This window comes from Protopterus annectens, chromosome 12.part0 (genome assembly GCF_019279795.1).
Source record: "Protopterus annectens isolate FY-2018-M chromosome 12.part0, PAN1.0, whole genome shotgun sequence".
In the NCBI taxonomy this organism is placed as follows: domain Eukaryota; kingdom Metazoa; phylum Chordata; order Ceratodontiformes; family Protopteridae; genus Protopterus; species Protopterus annectens.
The window spans coordinates 990,694,962-990,719,393 of record NC_056746.1 but is presented as its reverse complement, the minus strand read 5'-3'; the positions used below and the strand labels follow the sequence as shown (position 1 = coordinate 990,719,393).

At 39.2% G+C, this 24,432-nt stretch overlaps 1 protein-coding gene across 2 annotated transcripts in view; it reads right to left on the bottom strand.

Moving 5' to 3' along the window:
* The window catches only part of CCN5 (cellular communication network factor 5), a 213,662-nt gene that overhangs the window by 161,252 nt on the left and 27,978 nt on the right, over positions 1–24,432 (bottom strand). The gene's annotated exons all lie outside the window — the stretch shown is intronic.

Genomic DNA, 24,432 nt, shown 5'->3' with positions numbered 1-24,432 from the left:
AAAAATATATTACAGCTCCGAGATCGCACTACAGTGAGGAAAGGGCAAATTTTCCAATCTTCACTGTACCGCGATCTCACAATATCGATTTTAATTACCTGCGTTTTCGCTCATCCGAGCATTCATGATTTTGATTTTTTGTTGTTCTGATAGGAACCCTTTTTTAGATATAACTAATTTAGTGACTGCTGAAGTGAATACAATGTTAGTGGTCATGTACATGTTTACATGTCTTGTGTGTGCTCAAGCATATGTGTGTATGTGCGTGTGTGAAGGTATGTGCCTGGCACATCACAGTAATGTTTGTTAGACCAGCAGCTTAATAGAAGCATTCAAACAGCTATGCCTTCGTGAATTATTTGGTAGTAATACAAGGGTATTCTGATGTGTCAGGTACACAGGGTTGAAGAAGTTTTGCTGACATGGCCAGAATCCATCTCCAAGACAGAAGCATTGGTAAGGGCAGAGAAAAAAGATAAAAAAAATAGCATGGCTGGAGAGATGGAAACCATCAGCTGACCCAGAAGGCAGAAATTTGATTTTGAGAGTAAGATATGGTAAGAGAATTAACGGCATGCATATGATTACAGTTCATCACAGGTGGATAACTGATGCATGCATAAAGAACGGACATATGGTGTAATTTCTGAGTACTGATGAGTTTTTTAAAAGAAAAAAGAAGGAAAGTTTTTATAACTGTACAAGTGATTCACCAAAGGTAATGTCAATGTGAACATTTGTGTAATAAAAGGACTAGTAATTTAAAACTTTCATGGAGGTTCAGAAAGAACCCCACTACTTGCAATATACAAACAAAATAGGCTTCCACCAAAGCAAGAGAAATCTTTAAAAGCCCGAGTCTTTAATAAAACACATAAAAACATGAACTGGTGATTAACTGCAGGTCAGATGGGATAAGGGCTTTCAGTTAAAAAAACAACAGATCCTGTTACACTGACCTGATACAATACTATTTAAATAAAATCTACGAACTTCCAGCCAATAAAAACGATGTTTAGTAAACACACTCACTGGGTCATGATGTCACTTCCTATTCAAGTTTCTGTCTTTTAGCATAGGTTTAATAGGAACTACTTGATTAAGTCCTGGCAGCTGATTGGCTCTAAAATTCATGATCCACTTCATTTCTTACTTTTTGGTTTTATTAAGCAAATCTCCTCCACGTAAGTTGGGGTGTATACATGAGATTACCATAAAAGAGAACAGATGTCCTGAGTTCTCTTGCACATGAACAGAAAGAGCATTCGTTTCTATTTTATTTTTGATATCTAATTGATGACGAAGTATCCATTCTTTAAATTTTCTATTCGTTTTTCTTACATAGTAGGCACAGCATGAGTTGCAGGTAGCAATGTAAATAACATTCTTGGTACTGCAATTTGCAAGCCCATAGAATTTAAAGCATTTGTTCATTACAGGATGTGTGAAATTATTTGTACAATTAATGAAGCTGCATGCTTTGCAAAAGCCACACTTTCGAGTACCCATTAGCTTTTTTCCATCTGTCTTTTGTTTACTAGATTTGCTGTTGCTGTTACATAGCAAGTCCTTCAAGTTCTTCTTGTTTTTGAAACAAAAACTAGGTTTATCTCCTACTATTTTCCTGATTTTGCTATCAGCAGTGAGGGTGGGCCAAAACTTTTTTATGGTTTCACACACCTCAGAATTGTCAGTGCTGTAGGTCATCATGCACCTGAGGTCATTACTATTTCTTTATTTACACTATTAAATGATTTCTTTGAGTAGTATGGCTGTCCCTTGTTATGACGAACAGCCATTGCTTGATCTTTACTCATTTCTAGTTTCCTTCTATCATAACCTCTGGATGCAAAATTTTGTAACAGGATATCTTGTTCTTTTAGAAATACTTCATCATCAGTACAGAGTTTAGACACTCTAGTCACTTGATTTTCAACAATATTCTGAAAACTGTGTCTTGGGTGCATACTCGTATAGTGTAGCATGTGCTTCCTCCACACTGGTTTTATATACAAGGTAGCACCAATCCCTTTGTTGCTATTTTTGTTCATTAGAATTTTGACGTCCAGGAATTCTATGTCACTTTCTGATGTTTTCACTTCATATCTTAAAAAGATAGTTGTGTTTGTTAAATAATTAACAAAACCATTCAACTGCTGCTTTCCTCCATTCCATAAGAATAGTATATCATCTACAAATCTATTGTAAAAGATGATCTAACTCTTCCAATAGTTATTAGTGTCCATTTCCCATCGTCTTTCCCATTCGGCTAAGACTAAATTCGCCTAGCTATTTGCACAGGGGTAATAATAGCTATCTTCATATAAAAACACATTATTTTACAGGATTAGTTCTAGCAAGTTGCAACTAAGTTTACATCCATATCAACTTCAAAATGGGTTGCAAACTCTCTTATCGCTTCTATTCCAAAGTTGTTCGGTATACAAGTGAAAAGGAAAGGAGCAACAAAGGCTTGATATGGGTTGATAATTAATGCTAGACATTAGATTTTCACTCTTCATATCTTCCAGTAACAGTGGTAACGTAAACACTGTTAGACTGACAACTTTCTATATTTGTAGGAGGGATAATTAATATTCATCTCTGATTTTGTTCTGTCTTGCACTACAAGGTTGAGAGGTCTGCCTGCTGTTCTTTGTCCCTGCCCTTTATATGTCACTAATTGTTGTATGAATGGAATAATGCATAAGGTCCTCAATATATAATTAAAAAACCCACATTTCACTAACTTATCAGTTAATGCCGAGGCTTACTGTACGTAGGGTGTGGGGTTCAAATCCCTTTACCCCCTTTGCAATTACTTGTCCCTGGCAAAGAGGACTAATATCCTCAGTGGAAAGCAGCAGAATTGGAAACCTTTTTAGGGCCCTTCAGGCACACTAATTAATAGTATCCGTGGTGTCTAGTGGTTCCTTGCACCACTTTTAATATTTTTAATTAAGTTCCTTCAAAGCATGCTATGCAGAGTCAGTGCCATTAAAACATGAGAGGCTATTCCTTCCATTTATTATCCCCATCCTCAATATGAGTAAGTACCATTATGTCACAAGAGGTTATTCCTGGTATCTAGTGTCCCCACCCATACCTGTTGTGTTATCCCTGGTGTCTCTAGTGTTTCTTCAGACCCGCAGATGTGAGGTTATCTTCTATATCTAGTGTTTCCTCCTGTACCACATCTGTGGGGGTTATCCCTGGTGTCTAGTGTTTCCCCCTGACCTACGTCTGTAGGGTTATCCCTGATGTTTACTGTTCCTCCCAACTCAAATATGTAGTCTTCCTTCCTCAAGGCTAGTAGTTCCCCCAGTTCAATTTTCCTGGCTTTGCTCATTAGTCTAGGGATGTGTGAAAGTATGACAGCCACCCCTCCACACACACACAACCCCCCCTCCTCTCCAGATGGCATTCATGCACATACTCAGCCATTTAATTGTGATATACAAAAATGAGATCACAATAAATCATTTCAAAACTTTTCCCACCTTTAATGTGATCTAGAACCTGTACAATTCAACTGAAAAACAAACACATTTGTTAGGGGAAAAATATAAAAAATAAAAAATGTACAATAAGATGGTTGCATAAGTGTGCACCATTAAACTAATACTTTGTTGAAGCACCTTTTGATTTAATTACAGTATTCAGTCTTCTTTGGTACACACCTGCCATCAATTAAAGAGACTCTGATTAACCCCAAATAAAGTTCAGCTGCCCTAGTATTTTCCTAGATTTTCCTGACATTTACTGCCTGCTACAGCAAAAAACATGGTTCACAGAGAGCTTACAAAGCATCAAAGGGATCTCATTGTTGAAAGGTATCTGCTATGCCCTTGCTTATAAGTTGAACAACATAGAAGAATTTTCTTACTACCTTGACAGCTAGGTTACTATCAACATGTGTTCTGAGATCCCTGACTAATTAATCAAGTTTTAGAGGTGTTTTATTGATGACGTAGTTACCCGGGGTGGCAGACTTCCCAAAGGGCATTATAATGCATTTCCTGGTATTAAGTTTTAAGCCATGGCTTTGACAGCAATTGCTTCTCTTTGTCACACCTTCCTTAAGTGTGCTCTCATCTTGGGGGGGGGGGGGATTCTATGACTTCTCCCAGTTTGCAGTCATCTGCAAACTTGGTTAGCAAGAGGTCTTTGACATTGGTTTTGACATCCAAGAAGTAGATGCCAAAGAGGAGTGTGCCTAGCACAGAGCCCTGGGGAATTCCACTGGTGACTGGTCACTTTGTGGAGGTGGCCTCATGGATTCTAACCTCCAAGGTCCTATTAGTCAGTCAGCTAGCTATCCTGTATGTTATAAAGGGGTTTATACTTAGTCCTGTAAGTTTGTTGACAATGCCCAAATAGGGTATTGTATCAAATGCTTTAGCCAGATATAGGTAGCCAGTATGCGCAGTTTCCCCCTCATCCATTGCCTTAGTGACCTTTTCAAAGAAGTCCACCAGATTCAGTAAGCATGACCTTCCTATGACAAAGCCAAACGGGTGGCTCTAGTGTCTGGAGGCCTCCAATTTCCTTGTTGATAATTCCCATGATAGTTCATTTCATGGCTTTGCAGAAAAGACTAGTCAGACTAATGGGTCTGTAGTTTCCAGGATCTGTTGAATGTCCTCCCTTATGAAGGGGGGATGAATGTTGCAGTCCTCCATTCACACGGCACAAAGCCTGTTTTAAGAATATAGTTAAAAAATAATGTTCGAATCCTTGGTAATACGTAATACACTTTATTCCACTGAGACTCCTATTCCTTCGAACACATGTGTATTACGTATTACCAAGGATTCACGCTTTCTTTTTCAATTGCTCCTTTGTATTTGTGTTGGCTGGACTGTTTAGAGCAATTGGATTCTATTTGTTGACTTTACAAAATAATGTGATGGGTCTTGATAAGTTGTATTTTAGACTGTTCAGGAGGCATCCTAGGAGGTTACTGGGGCCTACTGAGGCCATGTTCTTGGCTTTAGCAAGTGCAGCCAGTACATTATTCCTAGTTATTGTTGGTGGGTTATGTCTGAGGATATTTTTGGCGGGATGATTTGGGGTGAGAGGGGAGTAAAGTTCGAACTGAATTTGTCCTCTAACAGATTTGTTATATCACAAGACTTGCTGAATGTGTCAACATTAACCACCAGTTCAGCGCATTGCTGTGTGCTGCCTTTGAGGTTTCTGACATAGCTGAAGAAGGCCTTATGGTTATCTTTCACCTGGGATGCTATCTTAACCTCAAAATTAGCTTTACTTGACCTAATTAGCCCTATTAGTCACCTATTAAATTTGATGATAGAGTTTTTATCTTTATGGGAACTACTTTCCTGATTTTTGCCATAAACCTTTGCCTTTTGTTGCATATCCTGTTTAATTTGGGATGCCACCAGAGTGATTTGTTTCTGGGGCTAGCCCTGCCCTTACTTCTGGTAGGTACAGTAGCCTTTCATCAGTCATTGATGTGGCTGTACAGAATTTCTGATAGCAATTCAGCATAGGCTGCTGTGTTCTAAAGGTTTGGATGGACATTGAATTTTGACAAATCATCACCGAATAAAAGGTAATTTGCACTGAAAAGGGATTACTGAGTTGCTTTGGATTTCAAAGGAGCCGGCTTTTTGATCAGACTTTACCAGGGAGGACAAGACTTTGGGTGGGGCAGTATTCTCTCATATTTGTGAGCACAAGGTATGATATGCTGGGCCTTCTAGTAGGTGTATTTGCTATTTAGTCAAGGGTGTATATACTTACATAGTCCAGGAATCCTTGTGCCTCTAGATTTTAGATCATGTAGGATTCACAGCCTATAGAATGTTAATTAAAGCTTGCCATGAGTAGGGTGTTAGGTTGGATGGTAAGTGCTCCAGTAGGCCCAAGTATGCATTGTGAGCTTCTTGGGACATGGAGGGTGACCTATAGATAGCTAGGATATACTATGAGATTTTGTTTATGGTGATATGCATGTGGAGGAACTCCAGTACTACTTCTTGTCTGACCACCCTAGAAGTACAGTATGTCTGTTATCGATGTATATTGAGGCAACTTCACCTTTAGCCCTTGTTTGTGCAGCTACTGGTCTAAAAGTGGGGAAGGCACTAAAAGCTTGCTGGGGTACTCTCTGCCACTTTAAACCATGTCTCTGTAACCGAACAGATGTCTATAATCTACAGTATGAAGAGGGCTTGGAGGGAATGAAATGAAGGTTTTTATTTTGGTTCCTGGCATTGAGCAGTAACACCTTCAAGTTCATTTGAGTTGATTTTGCTATGTTGGTAGGTTTGTCAATTTGGCATTGCCTAAAAAAGCACTATGGGGGTAGATAAAGTTTTAGCTAGTATTCAAAGGTCTAGAGGGGAGAGGTGCAGACCATCCCTGGCAAAGCAATGTTGTCTGTTAACCATGTCCTCCCAAGTGACAAATATTGGATCCCCTTAGAACGACACCAGAAAGGCAGCCAGTTATTGACACCAATCATCGTTTGCTCATATTATGGCAGCATCCTCAGTGATGGTAATATGATGCTCAATGCTAGGCTCATAACAGTCTGTGATACACTCTGAAAGCTCCATAAGGTCTCTCTTCCTATAGCCTAGGGAGGCACATCTCAGGTCACTTACACATACATGGAATATGATGGAATCATTCTGGTACCTGTGGTGTAGTGACTTGAGTGCAGCATGATTTGGTAGATCCTGCCTGCAGATGACCAACTAACTGTTATCCTCTCCTTGTTCAGTCTGGTTAGAAGGATATTAGTATACCCTACAATAGAGTCCCCTAGGATGAGAGTCCTGGAAAGTGTGTTTGCTTGCCTTAGGGGCTTAGTGTTTGGGGCTCTACTGGGGAGAGATAGCCAAGTAGCCAAGTAGTGGATATTGGTATGGCTGGTGGGGATCTGATTTCATTATCCTGCATAGGGCCCCATTTGTCCATAATCTGTCTCTGTTGACTCTGAAAGTGTATGCTGCAATGATACAGAATTATTAGCTATTCATGTTGGTCAGACCAGTACTGAATTTCTGAAGACAGAGAAGACATGGGGAGGTCAGAAATGAGGTGTAGGTGTCCTGCAAACATGTAAGCCCCTCTCCCCCAAAACAGTATGCAGCAACACTTCTGATTTTAGTATGACTTAAGGGTTATTAAACAAAAGTTATTGCAGCATTTATATTGTCTTTAATCATTTCGCTTTATTCCTTGCACTAAAGAATAAATTAGTTCTTTAATAGACCTGGATTGTGTAATATAGTCTACGCATGTTGCATTTTAGTAATATATTTTGAAATACTGTCTTTACAGCCTCCAGCAACTGCAAACGGGTTGATATTTTTCAGGTCATATAGTTTGCATTATTTGGACTGATGATCAGAGCCATCAAATCTTCTGCATGCATTATGCAGTCATTGTATATTAATGTAATACAGTCTTCTCTACAAGACAGGATTGTAAAGGGTTTCTGAATTTAGTTCAAAGCAGTTACTCTGGCAGTTAGTGCAGAGGAGTAAAGCTCCAACTTGTTAATGTGCTGCTTCCTGTGTCAATAGTGCATAGTTTGATCTTTCCACCTTAATGTACCTACTGTGTGACATTTGAGCAAATCACTTAAGCAGAAAGTGGGTTGGAATAACTGGGAATTTCAGCTAGGCTCCTTAGTGGTCTCCAGAACAGCAGGCCTAGTAACTTTGAACTGGTAATCGTTTGCTAGTCATTCCCTAGTGTAGAGCTGCTTTAGTTCAGGAAATGTTGTGGCAACATAGGAAATTTATTCTTCAAGGATAGTAGGCACTGTAGTTGTAGCTGAAGCACTGACATGCAAGGTTGTTTGCCAGCAGCAAACTTTGCATTAGTAATAGTTCCCATTTAATGTGGAATTAGTTGGATGACTTTTACTTCTGTGGTGATTGTGCATATTAAATTAGCATATGATATTAATATTTCTTCTGCTCTCAAATACTCTACAGTTTAAAATTGTGCTACATGTGGCTGGATCTTATGGTATGATACTAGTGCTCTTTATACAGTTTCGTGTAGTTCATCCAAAGCTACCAATAAAGTACATGAAATGTATTGCTTCATAAAAATGAGGGGTGTACACAGTTAAAAAAGTGGCTATAATTGGGGCAGGTTGGGGGACTCACTGTGGATGAAACTACATTTATGTTATTATCATCTGGTAATTTTTACACAGTTTTTAATCTGGCTTTGTAGGACTAATGTGCAAGTGTGTGAATTAAGGTGGAATATTTGGCCACTGTGTGGTTGTGTGAAACAAATGTGAAATATGTGACTTTGGTCATTATTATTTTTAACACAATTTTTTGCATCCTTCTCAGATGTGAGTGCAGCTATAATTGTTGTCCTTGGGGATTTCTGTGGATAAAGATGATCCTGCTAAGCTGACAAAGTTAGTCTGCCTTTGAGAGCTAATGTGCATTTTTGTAAAGCAAGCAAACTGGAATACTTTATTGTGACCATCTTTATCACAGTCAGTCATGTGATATGTTCACAGGTGATAAAGTGGCAGTAATTGCTGAGCATGGATATTGGTGAGTATGGATATTGGTGGATTATAATAACAGTAGGCTGAGTGGCCTTTTATAGTTGAAATGTTCTGAAAATCAACACTTTTGTCATTATTGGTTCATACTTTTTGTTTCACTGCTTAATAGAAAAATGTTCAGAATTACAAAGTTAAAACACACTGTAACAGATGTTGCTGTATTAAACAAGAAATATAATTTAAAACAATTAGGAAGATGAATCAAAGAAAACATGCATTTATGCATGGTCCTAAAAATGTGCGCAGGGGACATGGTCTGCAAACAGCCCAGGGATCAAGGTACACTGCATATGCCACTAGCCACATGCATTTTCAATGAATGTGAGTTTCAAGGAAAGAGAAGCTTAATGTTGCTCACGTTAAGTCTTTTTTCAGTGAGACTTTTGTTTTGGTTAGCAAATAGATATCGATGTTTGTGCTCTAAAAGTTTGAAATTAAATTTTTTAAATTAAATCTAAGTTTCTGTAATCACTGAAAAAGAAAATAATATGCATACTGACAAGTTTGAACAGTGCATATGATAAATGGGGAGAGACAGCCAAGTAATGGGACACTGGAATGGCTGTGGGAGGTGGGTCCATTACCCTGCCTAGAGCCCCATTTGGCCATGTTTTGGCTCTGGTCACAGAAAAGACCTGTGGTGCCAACATGTTAGATCCCCTCACAGACAGCTTCAATTTTGAGCAGATGAGATAATCATTGTATGTGAAAGAGCATCTCTGGTAGTTGTCGAATATGTGTTTTGTGTGTACCCTTAATACAGCCTGAATAACTACACTGACAGTTTTGATGTGACGTTCAATAATATATATGCAGAGAAATGTTCCATAAAAGTGAAAAAAGTGCATATCCAAGGTGGAGTAGAGTTTTCGTTATAGAAGCAGAAACCTTAGAGAAAAGCAAAACAGTACAAAGAGCTTATAAGTGTCTGGCCCCCAATGTCATATTTGGATACAGGACATCATTATTCTTTGGGAAAACTTAGCTAGATTTAGGAAAGGCGCCTCCAGGCCATTAGCCTATTAACAATCTATGAATCTATAAGACAGTTTCCCACTAAAACAGAGTATCAAAATAAAATAGAGAAGTTGGTATTACAATACTTAAATCTAAAATAATGTATTTAGAAAGGAAAGGTGGGATACAGTAAATTAACTTGGCAGCCCAACCTTCATTATTTCTAATAACATCAGACTGTGAATAGCGGACCTGTACTATAACATGAATATCTTAAAAAAGAAAATGTGGTATCCTCAGGGGAGTCTATATTTTAGTTCAGTCCACATACCAGTATATGCTCAGTTCCCTAGCAAGGGGGATCCACAGCAGCAGTTAGATTAAAAGGTGTCATAAAACACACACACATAACAGAATGTAGTACAATGGCACAGTAATAGCAAGAAAAGAAAGATAGACCTCAAGAGATTTGAGCCCATGCCTTTCTGAGTGAAATTCTCCACAGTGCATAAACACAGGGTGCCAATGAAGCAGTTAGGCTAAAAGTTGTAAAAAAGCACACAAATCTTGGAAATCTTACACGTTTCCAGATTGCAAAACCAACATTGTAAAGCAACATACAACCACCAAAGGGATGTAAACCCACACTCAATGTATTGACACTGTAGAAATGATTTCTTCAGCATACTGAGCCATCAATGCAGTTAGACTAAAGGCATTAGCCATTTTTATTTAGTGGTACATTTACATCTATATTGTTGTCTGCAACCTTCATGTAATGTATGAATACAGAAAGATGATTTCTGTTTCATAAGCTCTTTATGAGAATGTGTGGGTTGTGCTTATCTATTTTATGACCAGATTAAAGGCTGTAAATAGGGGTATACAGCAGAGATGAAAAAAGAAGAAAGCAGAGGGGGGAGACCACAGGGTGACCCAGTAGGGAATGAGAAGGATGAAGGTAGGGTAAGAGCATCTCTCTCAACTTCTTAGCTCAACAATGCTAGACAAATCCTTATATAAATTTGATTAGAAGGTACTAAACTCCCGGATATAATTTGCATATTGGTTATAACACTATTCCATTTCAAGATAAAGGATCAAATGATAGCAAGAGAAGTGAAATACACCTCAGTGGATTTAAACCCATGTTTTTGCCAGTCATATTCTCTGAGCCAGGGCATTAGCCAGGTATGCCAATCGTTAGCAGGAAAGGTGTCAGCAAAACACATTTCAGGGAATGGAACACATAATAAGAAGGAAGCAGCAATTCACCCACATTTATTTCAACCAATGTATTTGTCACTCATATTCTCATATTCCCAGAGCCACAGCATTAGCCAGGCGTGCCGCAGAAGCATTTATAGAGAAAGTGCCAGTAAAACAGATTTCAAGGGAACAGGAAAAGCAAGATACACCCGAATGGATTTTAACCGAATGGCTTTTCTCACTCATATTCTCTGGGCCAGGGCATTAACCAGGTATATCACATAAGCACTCACAGGAAAGGCATCAGAAAAAAAACTGTGCAGGGGAATGGAATGCAGTTGCAGAATGCAAACCAAACTGTAAAACAACATACTGCCTTTAGGGGATTAGAACCTTGCACTCAGTGCACTGACAAACTGCATGATTATAATGAGCCATCGAAGCCATTACAGTAAAACTATTAACATTAACTTATTACAGTTGCTGGGTGCTGCTTATTAATGCGCAGTGCATTTGCATGACTGATGGCAGTACTGTTAGTGCATATTGTTCAGTTTTGCTATAGGGTGACAAAAGTTTTTTTTTTCTCTGTGGTTTTATTTTGGCACAATGCATGACCACAGAAAGTTTATTTTCTTAACAAGCCCTTTGTGGGCATGTGTCTGTTGTGGTTACTTATTTTTTGACCAGATTATAGATTGAAAATAGGAGTATAGGATAGAAATGGAAAGGTGAAGCAAGTAAGAGACTAGAACACAAGGTGACCCACTAAGGAATGATCAGAATGGAGATATAATAGGAACACAAATTGCAATGTTTTGATCCTGGTGAATTACAACAAAAGCTGTAATTATTTAATGACTGAAATCACTTTTAATAATGAACTATTGGAGCCAATCATGTGTACATTAGTCAAATACCTGAAGTTGAGAGGTATGGGTGGGAACATTTTTTTGTGGGACAGATATCTTTTTTTGGAAAGGAAAAGTTGGTAAAAGAAGTCAAGGAAGGAAAATGCAGGGAAGATGGGTAGCAGGAAAAACACACATGACACACATGGCTGACAGTGTGCAGCATAACACAATGGGAATGGGGTTAAACAATGGTGAAGGATACATCAGACAAACAGAGGGAAGACAATAGTGAGGGGAAGATTATATAACATAAAGGGATGTACATGGACAGAAAACAGAGGGGAACACAAGATTGAGGGCAAGGAGTGGGTGTTTGAAGATACAATCTCTGCCAGCTTAGACCCACTGGGAGGTTACTTCACCTTGAGAGTCATCACCATTATGTCCTGTATCAGAAGGTAGAGTCAGGGCACAATGGTGATGGTTCTCAGGGTGAAGTAACCATCACCATTGTGTCCTGTATCAGAAGGTAGAGTCAGGGTTGGGCAGGGACATGACTCATTGAGTTGCAGGAGCATAGTGTCCATGGTGCTGATGCAGAGATTCAGCCTCCCGACTATTATCTGCCTCATACTCTCTGCCATCTCCTGTTGGGTGACAAAAGTGTCATCTCCACTTGCACTGCTACTGACAGGTACCCCTGTTCCACCATTTGATGCAGGACTTCCTGAATCAGGTGGTAAAGGTAAGGTAAAAGGTGTGGCTGTAGCTGTGGCAGAAGGGGACCTAGATGTGCTGGGTGCTTTTGGTGGTGGTTGTGGAGTTGTAACTGTTGACACCTCTGTGGGGATAACAGGCCTTGCCAGTAGCTGAGGAGCAGATTACTGTTCTGCTGCATATAATAGTAAAACTAATAACGAGAAATAAAAAAATAATAAGTAGATGTATGAAAGAGAAATGATAGTGACAAAGAGGTTGGGGGGAGAAAAACACAAAAACAATGAGTATTGCATTCTTAACTGTGTTGTTACTGATACAGTAAACCATAACAATGTAATATAATAGTAGGACTTACACAGCTGCATCATCAACCTGTTTGTCTGATTACAGTATATGGGATGGAGGGCGGAAGCCATCTCATCATACAGTGTAACATAAGAAAACACCAACTGCAAGACCTATTTATCAGGATATCACAGCTATGATTGTGAGCAGTGATGCTATTTGAGTGTTTATTTATTTATTTACTTACTATTTGGTAACTGGGTAGATGGACTGGTCCAGACACCATTTTCAACCATGACCATGGCTCAAGGCAATAAATAGTGCAAGGAAACTTTCATTATGCATTTCAAATATGAAAGTGTGTTAGGATTACATAACTGCAAAACTTTAGAAAATTCATATATAGCTATGATACAATTTGCATACAGCAGAATGTTATACTGCTCTTATCCATTTTTATTAAAGTAGCAGGTTTATATTAGGTTTTAACAATCCACACGGGCTGCAAAAGGTGCATAGAAGATAAGTGGAGCTTTAGTTATGGATAATCAATGTAGGTCATTTAGCAGGTTGTAATGGTGTACATGGACATCAGCAAGTAGGCAAATCTAACAATTTTATTCTCAGTGACTGGTAGTCTTTGAGTGATGTAAGTAGAGTGTAAAGGGATTACAGGAGACAATATTCTAATTTACGGAGAAGGACATTCTTGTTCAGTGCTTTGTAGGTATTTGGAAATACTAGATTTAATATCTTACAGCAAAATTATAGTATATTGACAATAAAAAACTATACTTGTATATATGGGTCTACTACCATTTATCAAAATTACACTTACCCGAAATCCAAAAACCCAAGATGACTCCACCGAAAACTTAATCAAGTGAAGCAATGAACTGACGACACTTTTAACAGGGAAACTAACCACTTGGCCACCAGGACACAAGGCAAAACAAGGAAAGCTAATTTAACCCATGGAAATGGGGGGCTACACCCCCCACACCATCCTAAATAAATATAACAACTCTGCAATTGCACTATACTGGGGAAAAGGGCAAAGTTCACCCTAGTGGCCAAGTGGTTAGTTTCCCTGTTAAAAGTATTGTTGGTTCGTTCCCCGGTTAAATAAGTTTTTGGTGGAGTCATGGGTTTTTGGATTTCAGGTAAGTGTAATTTCGATAAATGGTAGCAGAAATATATATATTTATATATATATATATATATATATATATATATACACATACATATATATATATATATATATATATATATATATATATATATATCTATATATATATATTAAACATGTTGATCACCCAGTAAATATGTCTAGTGCAGGTAAAAGACAAGGGCCATTCAATTATGCTGTCTATTATGAAATTCCTAGCAAACTACTACTTAATGGATATTGCATATAAGGACCTTTTAGTGGTACATAAATATTACTGGCATGACAAATATACTTTGCCATGACAACAGCTCAGTTTTTGGGAAGGGGCAATTGAACTTATAGCCATCTAAACAACCTCTGTGCACACAGGGTTAACATGAAGATGTACTTGTCCACCTGTAGAGGAGCAGGCCTGCTAACATTGCACCGTCATACCACTAGTCTTGATCAATGCCAGTAGTCATAGATGCAGTACTGGTGTAGAAAAGCTATACAGAATTATGTTTAGCGCTTACAACTGTTACTATTTAAACAGAGGCATTTTTCACACCTGCATGTTTACTTACCCTGGCAGTCTCTTAAGTGCTGTGTTCTGCTCATGTGCATCTTTGTATTCCTTTCATTCTTTACAGGGGCAAGAGACAAAAAGGATAGAATGAAAAATAAGATGGTGGCATGCAGTGGCAGGTTATTTGTTTGCTTAATATATGTTATACTTACAGTACTGAGGTGATGACTGCACCCCACCTTCAACCTCCCATTCACCAAGGAGATCAGGCTTGCATCAACTCAAGGCACTAAGCAGGTGATGAGAATATTCCCCCATGTGTGGGATGCCAGTAGCATGGGTGACAGCCTTGGACCAACGATTCCAAGCATCAGCCTTATACTCTAGTCCAGTATAGCCCTCCTGCAGGAGACTCTGACAATAATGCTTAATGAGTATGTCCATGAAAGATCTTGGACTCCTCCTCACACTACCTGTGTGTAGTAAAAGGAGCACTACCTCTGCCTTTTCCAGCTGTAATTGTCTCATCTTTAGAGGCCCCAGGAAAAATGTCAGGAAATTGGTGCCCAAAACAATTCTCATGTGCCTAAACCTCCCTCAGTGATGTACACTGACTAGCAATTCATTTTCATGATGGATAGCAAAGTAATAAAATATTGGTACTATATTATTATTCTTCCAATGGCACCTTAAGGCATTAAACATATCGACCTTCAATCCCTCTGCAACTCCATTTATAGATAGTTAATTATGGGATGACAATTTTCTCATCTCTCACATAGTTGGCTTCCTGTGTATGTGTGCAAAGCTGCCAGCAGGTTCTCAAGCATAAACACAGCATTATGTAACCATTTTTACAATGTCTATCAGGTTTGCTCATTGTATAAGTTGATCAATTCAGAAGCAATAATGAGACTTACCCTAATTAGCATAATCATCATGCCTAGAGTGGAGAATCTACACTGTATACACATGATGAGAAGCACAAATCTGTACTCACTATGAAAGAAAACAATGAATGGTGTTTGAATCCTATATTGTCGCAATATCTGTTGCTAAATAAAGCATCTGCTTTAATTTATATGAATCTACTCATTTGCCCAAGGGTAACTTTTTGTGTGCACTGTAATGTAAGGCCTATAACTTATGTCATTTTGTCAGTGCTTCTAAATGTACTGGGCAACACGCTATTAAATGTACTGGCATGCAGGCTTGTTGCAGTAGGTTGTAGCAGCAATACCATCCCATACACCATTATACAGGTGTGTGCCTTCTATATGCATGATTAACCGCAACCTTTGTTCTACTTATATTGTGCTTGTTTTTTAGGATGGGTGGATTATGTTCAGGGCACTAACATGCCTGTTATTCATGTAAGATGGTTTATGGATACACATGTTAGTGTCAATTCCGACTAATGCATAATAGATGGCCTATTAGAATATTAGTGCTAGGATTTCTAAGACCAGTGTAGAACCACAGCTATTAATTCCACTGTTTTCCATACCAATAGCTATGCCTAAGAAACAGATACAGAAAAAGGCTACTGCATCTGATGGTGCTGCCGCATCCTCCTGCAAGCCTACATTTATGGATGCTGAAAATGAAGAGTTAGTAGTGGTTGTCCGTCTTCATAGCAGATGAGTCTTTGCTATCGATTCCACTGACCGGCCTTTCCCTGACCATATCTGTCAACACTGAGTGGTCAGGTTTGTAATTATGACATGGTCCACTGCAGGGTGACTAATATGATCCATGATGCCACTCACAAAGCAGAGTCACTAGCATGGGAATAGAGGGTAACAGGAGTTTGTCCATCTACTGTACCACCTCTTATGGAGAAGGAGGAGTTTCTGGTCTCAATTATAAGTGGTACCACCTCGACAGAGTCCCACAATGCAGTGCTGGATGGTGGGCCAGACCTAGTTAGGCCCTACAGATTTTCAACTGAAGATGCCTCTGGTATGTACTACTGTTATCAATATCATCAACTCTCTGTTACCTATTAGCCACATTACAGTTTACCGTAGTGCTTTTTTTCTGTCCACACCAGTGAAGTAAGAAACACAAACTAGTCTGGGGCTAGACCTCAATGAGTTTTTTTAGAACATGTGAACTACAGATTCTGTAGAATGTATCTAGAGTTGAGGGAAAAATGTGTTTCTTGCATTTCATTTCTTTGCTTGTCTCATGCTTTAGGCAGCACGGATGTTACGATCATTCTACATTATGTTGCTGTCCTGTTGTATATGCTTGCTAGAATCTGCTACTGGTATGCTCAACACAGTAACACAAACATCTTCATGGAAACAAAGTAAACAGCAGAAAGCTGAACATTCCATTTAATGCTGCATTTTTGCCCTAAACTTTATTTTGACTGTATACCTACTGCATTATCAAAGCATTAGGTGAACTGCTCATTTGATACATACTATTGATATGAGGAGAGCTTTTGTCAAATGTGATAAAAATTAGGTTTTCAGTACTTTGAGTAGAAGCTGTCTGACAGTTCATTTTATGCAAAAGAAACTTTACATTTCTGTCTAAATGTTAATAGTTAATGTTTCAGTAAGTTTTCATAGCCATAGATGCATTTTGATGTGTGGGTGTTATTTACACAATAACGCACACCCTGTTGGGCATTATTGCTTGCTTAGAGAATGTGCAAACTGCATATATTCATCCTGATTGGAGAATGAACATTCTCTCATAGGGTGTTAATGTACAGGTAATGTCCAGTATAAAACCAGTCTGCTGCTTAACAGCATCATATTAAGCTGCCATGAAGCTCAGACAGAAAAAAAAAGCAGATATCTGCCAGTTTTTAATGCTCGCTAAATGCAGATTTGCTGTTTAGTGAGCTTACTCAGTTGGGCTACATAACACCCCTGTACATGAGTTAATTCCTTGATAATGCCCATCCTACCAGGCAATATCGCTTGCTTAAAGCACTATTATCAAATATAATAATGTGGACTTTCTGTTAATTAATAATGCAGTTTGAATACTATATATTAGTTTATTATTGTGATTTGCTTTTATCAGACATGGCTGTTGTTTACAAGTTATCAAATAAAAAAGAAAATCTTTGTAGAAATAACGATTACTAGTCACCTTGCACAACACACACACACACACACACACACACACACACACACACACACACACACACACACACACACACACACACACACAATATACATTTTGTACTTCAGTACAGGCTCATATTTTATTTCTTTGTTTTCATCTTCTGTGGCAGTGAGACACCCATCTATTATCCTCTCTAATAGGAGATATGTTCCAGCACGCCTGATGTAACTCACTGGCTACTTCTTTGAATATTCTTCTCTTTCGATATGCTTTAGGGCATATTTCTTTATATCATTGCTGAAGAGTGTTGTCAAGAGATCAAATGAATACTGCACTGAAGCCGTTTATTTACATGGTTATTGGATATTACAGTAAAATGGTTCACTTAGAATAAAGACGTTTTAATGTAAAGTGCTCTGTGAGAAGTTATGATGTATAAATCACTCAAGTTATTTTCTTCCTTCATGAACATCCGTATTCAGAACAGGCTCAGTTTAATCCTCAAGTAATTGATATTCAGGCGTGTTGCACACTCTTTTACATCCCAGCTTCTAAGGGCAACATTCCAACACAAAATCGACCCTAATAAGCCTTGTGGCATATCTTGTGTGGGTGTCTACCATTAATGCTATAAATAATTACATTTGCCTTTATGCTGAAATCAGCAGAACTGGGGATGGAAATCCTTTAATCTAAATAGGAAAATCATGTACTTAATTATTGCTGACTTCTTTTCTATACTATGAAAAAGCTGGACCTTAGATGTTGAGGATGCCTTATAAGACTGGGAGAATTTAAAATGACCGCTCATGTGCATTTCTAACACAACCACCAAGAGTATTCTATAAGGAAATGTTGCTGTTAATACCTGTTAAATGACTTTCATATAAAGCTGCAATAAATGAACTCTGCATTTGGTGAATTTTCATGAAGCCTAGCTAAGTGTTTGATGTTCATACAGAAGCTAGAAAGTACAAGAAATAGCACTTAAGGGAGAATGGAATAAGTGAGCCATGCACATAGGTGCAGGAAAAAAATGAAACTCTTGCAAAAAAAAAAAAAAACTAAAAAACTTTTAGTGACTTTCAGCAAATTTGCTTTTGTGGCATTGGGATTGACAGAAATACCATTCTTAGACTCATCACCATCTCATTTTCCTACCCCTGCCCAACTGACTCTAGCACACTGAAGGACCTGCACAGTGGACTCATGTAATGTAACATATGTTCTCTCTCTCAGTCAGTAATAAAGTTAGTCAGATACCCCACGCTATTTATCCTTGTAAAACCTATTGCATTAACTCTTGATAAGGCAGACCATCTATAGTTTGGAATCTGACTGGTATCCACTGAACCTCTCCTATTAGTCATTCACTAACAGAACACAAGTCCAGCTTCACCATCTGCTTAAGAAGTTAAGCTGCACTATTCAGTGTTCTGTGATATATGCTTGGTAAAGCTGTCTGCCTCCAGCTACACAGGAAAAAACTGAATGAAATAAGAAAAAACAATTACATCCCTACCTGTGACCTACAGAAAGCAGCTGCATGCCTGCATTGCTTTTTGGTAGGGAAGGTTAGTTGTAAAGGGTCTGTCAAGTAAAAAAGAGCACCAAATTGCTTTTGCTCCTGCTGTTGTTTAGACTATGTAACACTGAAATTTACTCATGAGTGATCTAAGCATGACTTTAGCACATAGTTTCAATCACAGATTACTCATGAGTGATCTAAGTATGGTTCTAACACGTAGTTGGAATCACAGATTACACACGAGTGATTGAAGTATGGCTTTAGCACATAGTTACATCATCATCATCTTTCGGCTTTTCCCGTTAGGGGTCGCCACAGCGGATCATCTCTTTCCATTTCTTCCTATCCTCTGCATCTTGCTCTGTCACATCAATCGCCTGCATGTCCTCTCTCACCACGTCCATAAACCTTATCTTAGGCCTTCCTCTTTTCCTCTTACCTGGCAGCTCCATCCTTAGCATCTTTTTCCCAATATACCCATCATCCCTCCTCAGCACATGTCCAAACCAACGCAATCTCGTCTCTCTTGCTTTGTCACCAAACTGTCCAACATGAGCTGACCCTCTAATATACTGATTCCTAATCCTATCCATCCTAGTCACACTGAGTGCAAATCTTAACATCTTTAACTCTGCCGCATCCAGCTCTGACTCCTGCCTTTTTGTCAATGCCACTGTCTCCAACCCATATAACATAGCTGGTCTCACTACTGTCTTGTAGACCTTCCCTTTCACTCTTACTGGTACCCGTCTGTCACAAATCACTCCTGACACTCTTCTCCACCCATTCCACCCTGCCTGTACTCTCTTCTTCACCTCTCTTCCACATTCACCATTACTCTGAACTGTTGATCCCAAGTACTTAAACTCGTCCACCTTCGCCACCTCTACTCCTTGCATCCTCACCATTCCTCTACCCTCCCTCTCATTTACACACATATATTCTGTTTTAGCCCTGCTGACCTTCATTCCTCTGCTCTCTAGAGCATATCTCCACCTGTCCAGAGTCTCCTCAACCTGATTCCTACTCTCACTACAGATCACAATGTCATCTGCAAACATCATAGTCCATGGGGCCTCCTGTCTGATCTCATCTGTCAACCTGTCCATCACCACTGCAAATAAGAAAGGACTCAGAGCTGATCCTTGATGTAATCCCACCTCCACCTTAAACGGATCTGTCACTCCCACTGCAGTCCTCACCACTGTCACACTACCCTCGTACATATCCTGTACCACTCTTACATACTTCTCTGCCATTCCTGACTTCCTCATACAATACCACAACTCTTCTCTAGGCACCCTGTCATATGCTTTCTCCAAGTCTACAAAGACACAATGCAACTCCTTCTGACCTTCTCTGTATTTCTCCAATAACACTCTCAGAGCAAACATCGCATCTGTAGTGCTCTTTCCTGGCATGAAACCATACTGCTGATCACTAATCATCACCTCCCTTCTTAACCTAGCTTCTACTACTCTCTCCCATAACTTCAAGCTGTGACTGATCAGTTTTATCCCTCTGTAGTTACTGCAGCTCTGCATATCATCCTTATTCTTAAAGATAGGTACCAAAACACTTTTTCTCCACTCCTCAGGCATCCTCTGACTTTCCAAAATTTCATTAAACAATCTAGTTAAAAATTCCACTGCCATTTCTCCTAAGCACCTCTATGCTTCCATTGAGATGTCATCTGGGCCAACAGCCTTTCTTCATCCTCTTCATAGCTGTCCTTACTTCCTCCTTGCTAATCTGTTTCACTTCCTGATTCACTATCCCCACATCATCCAACCTTCTCTCTCTCTCGTTCTCTTCATTCATCAGCCTCTCAAAATACTCTTTCCATCTACTCAACACACTCTCCTCTCTTGTGAGTACCTTTCCCTCACTATTCTTTATCACCCTTACTTGCTGCACATCTTTCCCAGCTCTGTCCCTCTGTCTAGCCAATCAGTACAGGTCCTTTTCTCCCTCTTTAGTGTCCAGTCTCTCATACAACTCTCCATACGCCTTATCCTTAGCTTTCGCCACCTCTCGCTTTGTCATGCGCCTCATCTCCTTATACTCATGTCTACTTTCTTCAGCTCTTTGACAATCCCACTTCTTCTTCTTCACCAGCCTCTTCCTCTGTATACTCTCCTGGACTTCCTCATTCCACCACCAGGTCTCCTTGTCCTCCTTCCTCTGTCCAGATGTCACACCAAACACCTTTCTAGCAGTCTCCCTTACTAGTTCTGCTGTAGTTACCCAGCTATTCGGTAACTCTCCACTACCTCCATAGTTACATTAAAAAATTAATCACGAGTGATCAAAGTACTCATAAGTAATTGAAGCAAGGCTCTAGCAGGTAGTTACAATCACAGATTACTCATTAGTGATTGAAACATGGCTCTAGCATGTAGCTACAGTCACAGATTACTTGAGTGATCTCAGCATGGTTCTAGCACATAGTTACAACCACACATTATTCATGAGTGATTGAAGCATGGCTCTACCATGTAGTTACAATCACAGATTAATCATTAGTGATTGAAACAGGGCACCAGTACATAGTTACAATCACAGATTACTTGAGTGATCTAAGCATGGCTCTAGCTCATCGCTACAGTCATAAATTACTTATGAGTGATCAAAGCATGGCTCTAGCACATAGTTACAATCACCGCCAGGTTTCATAAGTAGTGGTGAAAGCCACAATTACCATAGTTACAATCACAGATTACTTGAGTGATCTAAGCATGGCTCTAGCTCATAGCTACAGTCACAAATTACTTATGAGTGATCAAAGCATGGCTCTAGCACATAGTTACAATCACCGCCAGGTTTCATGACTAGTGGTGAAAGCCACAATTACCAAAAACTGATGCTAAGAAGGGTGGGAGAAAAGTTTTATAATACTGAACATAAATAATCAAACAGAGGTACTGGTAATAGGCTGTCAGTGTTTCAATATGAGAAGACTGAATAGCCCAGCATCTTGGAACCCTTGGATGTCAGGTAGAATGCACTGTATTTCACAAAAGGATTCAAGATGTTTGTAGAGTATTTACCTCTGTTTCCCATCACACTGCCACAAACTGGCTCATAGAAAGGTTCATTTGAGATGACTACCAAGTCTATGAGCATATATAATAAACCATTACAACACAAGACAGTGAAACTGCAATATATGGAAGTTCAATTAAAACATCTGCTGTGTTATATATAAATAGGAACTTAAGGTTCCAGATGCACTTACTAAAACTTGATAACAGCAGAGAAGTACAGATGGACTTACTGAAACTTGGTAGCTGCAGAGAAGTCCACAGCAGTATCTATATATAAGACCCATGGCTTTAGTACTACGCAATAAATGATAGGCTGTTTTCCCCCATGTACTGTATTCTGCTCCTGCTCATGCGTAGTACTAAAACCTTTGACCTTTTAATTATGTATCAGGATGTTTTTGCCTCTAACAGTAGGTAGTTAAAGAGTAAGAGAAAATCTCAAGCTCAGCAGTTACACTGGACACTCACATGGCCATCACCTAGACAGAGTCTTGCATATGGTACAGTGAGTAGGGCATGGATAATGAGTCAAGCAAAACCCCCTACCAGAGAAATATGATGATCTCTAACAAGGGCGGCATGTGGAAAGTAAAATTCAGCACTCTTCAAACAGGAAATTAAACATATCCTGTGGCCACTGTTTCTATTCTTCCCATCTAAATATTTAATATCCAGGGTATGTCCTCATGCATGGGTCACTGGCACTGCAATATACACCATGCTAACAGGTGAATACAGAAAATATGTGTGTGTGTGTGTGTGTGTGTGTGTGTGTGTGTGTGTGTGTGTTTGTTAACTATATAAGTGCCATTTTTTTAGTTACATTGCTGGTGCCAGTGGTCAGCATGATCACATTAGAATTATGCATGTCTACAGTTCAAATCCTTGCCAACACATATACCTTCATCTCTGTTTTAATATTTGGCTGAATTTTCTAATTGAATAAAACAATCTGGCTATCTGTGAAAAATCTGATAAGCTTTAGGGTCATTGTAGGAATGTGAGGCATATTTTCCTCAGCTTAAGTGTTTTGGAATTCTTGCTGTAGGAAAACTGGTGTTTATAAACATTATGGGTCCCTCACATCGCCTCAAGTCATCATCCTATGCAAGCCACACTACTCTTGGAGTAATACTATGCTACACCAAGTTCTCAGCATTGGTGTGACTGCTACAATACTTCTGTACTCTTAGATGGCAGTACAGCCACCACTGCAATACTACTGTCATACTCTTTACTGGTAGTACAGTTCTCAGGACATCATTGTGCTCTTATGTGGCAGTAGAGCTGCTACAGCAGTAATACATTTGTACTCCTAGATGGAACTGCAGCACACCATTAGTACCCAGTCATAGTACAGAACCCACAACAACACAATCTCACTAATCCTGTTACGTATCAGTAGCACTGCAAATGCTGTACTCCCATTGTACTCCGACCTGGCACCACAGTACTAACTGTGTATTCCTTGAATGCAGTGCAGATGTCACTGCAGAACAGATCTACTATGTTTGCTCACCTCACCCAAGCTTATATGATAGTAGCTAGGTCATCTACCCATAAATGACAGCCTGAGGGCATGCATTCTAGTAATATATGTAATCAAGCTTTTCTCTTTATCAGTAAATGTGATATCAATAAAACATGCTTTGCAAGGATCAAGCTCTCCAGCATGTCTGTATACCCCTTACTTTAATATTCTTAGGTTCATAGGTTGTTACTTAGGCTGATGACCACTAAGGACCTTAAAAGCCTAGCCATATACCGCACACCCTTTTGGTCCCAATTATCATACACTGTGGGGAGGGGGGTATGTTAGTAGGCAGGTAGCTAAAGATTTCTAAGGGATGTTAACTAGGATAATACTTTTCTTATTGATGGCCTGTGTCCATAAGGAACTTGGGGGTCGGACTGGAGGTAAATTTATGATTTCCAATTCAATTCTCAACATTCTGTTTGAATACAGTCAGAGATGAACTCTAGTTTACATGGTTGGGGATCCTATTCCATAGTGCAGGGAACCTTTGGGACACTTATCTGACTCTGTTTGTAGCATGTTCTGTTTATGTCACAATTGAAGTTCAGATCCCTGGATCTAATATTTTTGGTGGTGTTTGTTTTTTGCACATGCAACAGATCCATCAGGGCAGGGTCTGAGGAAGCTCTGTAAGCCAGGCAAACATCACCTCTCAGCAGCCTGTAGAAAACTGAATATAGAGACAGAGCCTTTAGACAATCATTATAGGTTCATAGGTCCAGCGAGCTACTGAAAGGGATGAGCCCTTTCAGTGGCTTGCTGGACCTATGAACCTACAATGGACAAAATAGTCATGCCCTGAATTTTCCTGGAGAGACACCTTTCCAGCTGTTGCAAATGCCTGCTTAGATTCATGCCAAAGATGGTCCTGTATTCAGGGAAAGGTCTGATAAGGGATGAGTATAGTGGTACTATAACTTCCTTGGACTTGGATGCCATATAAGTTGG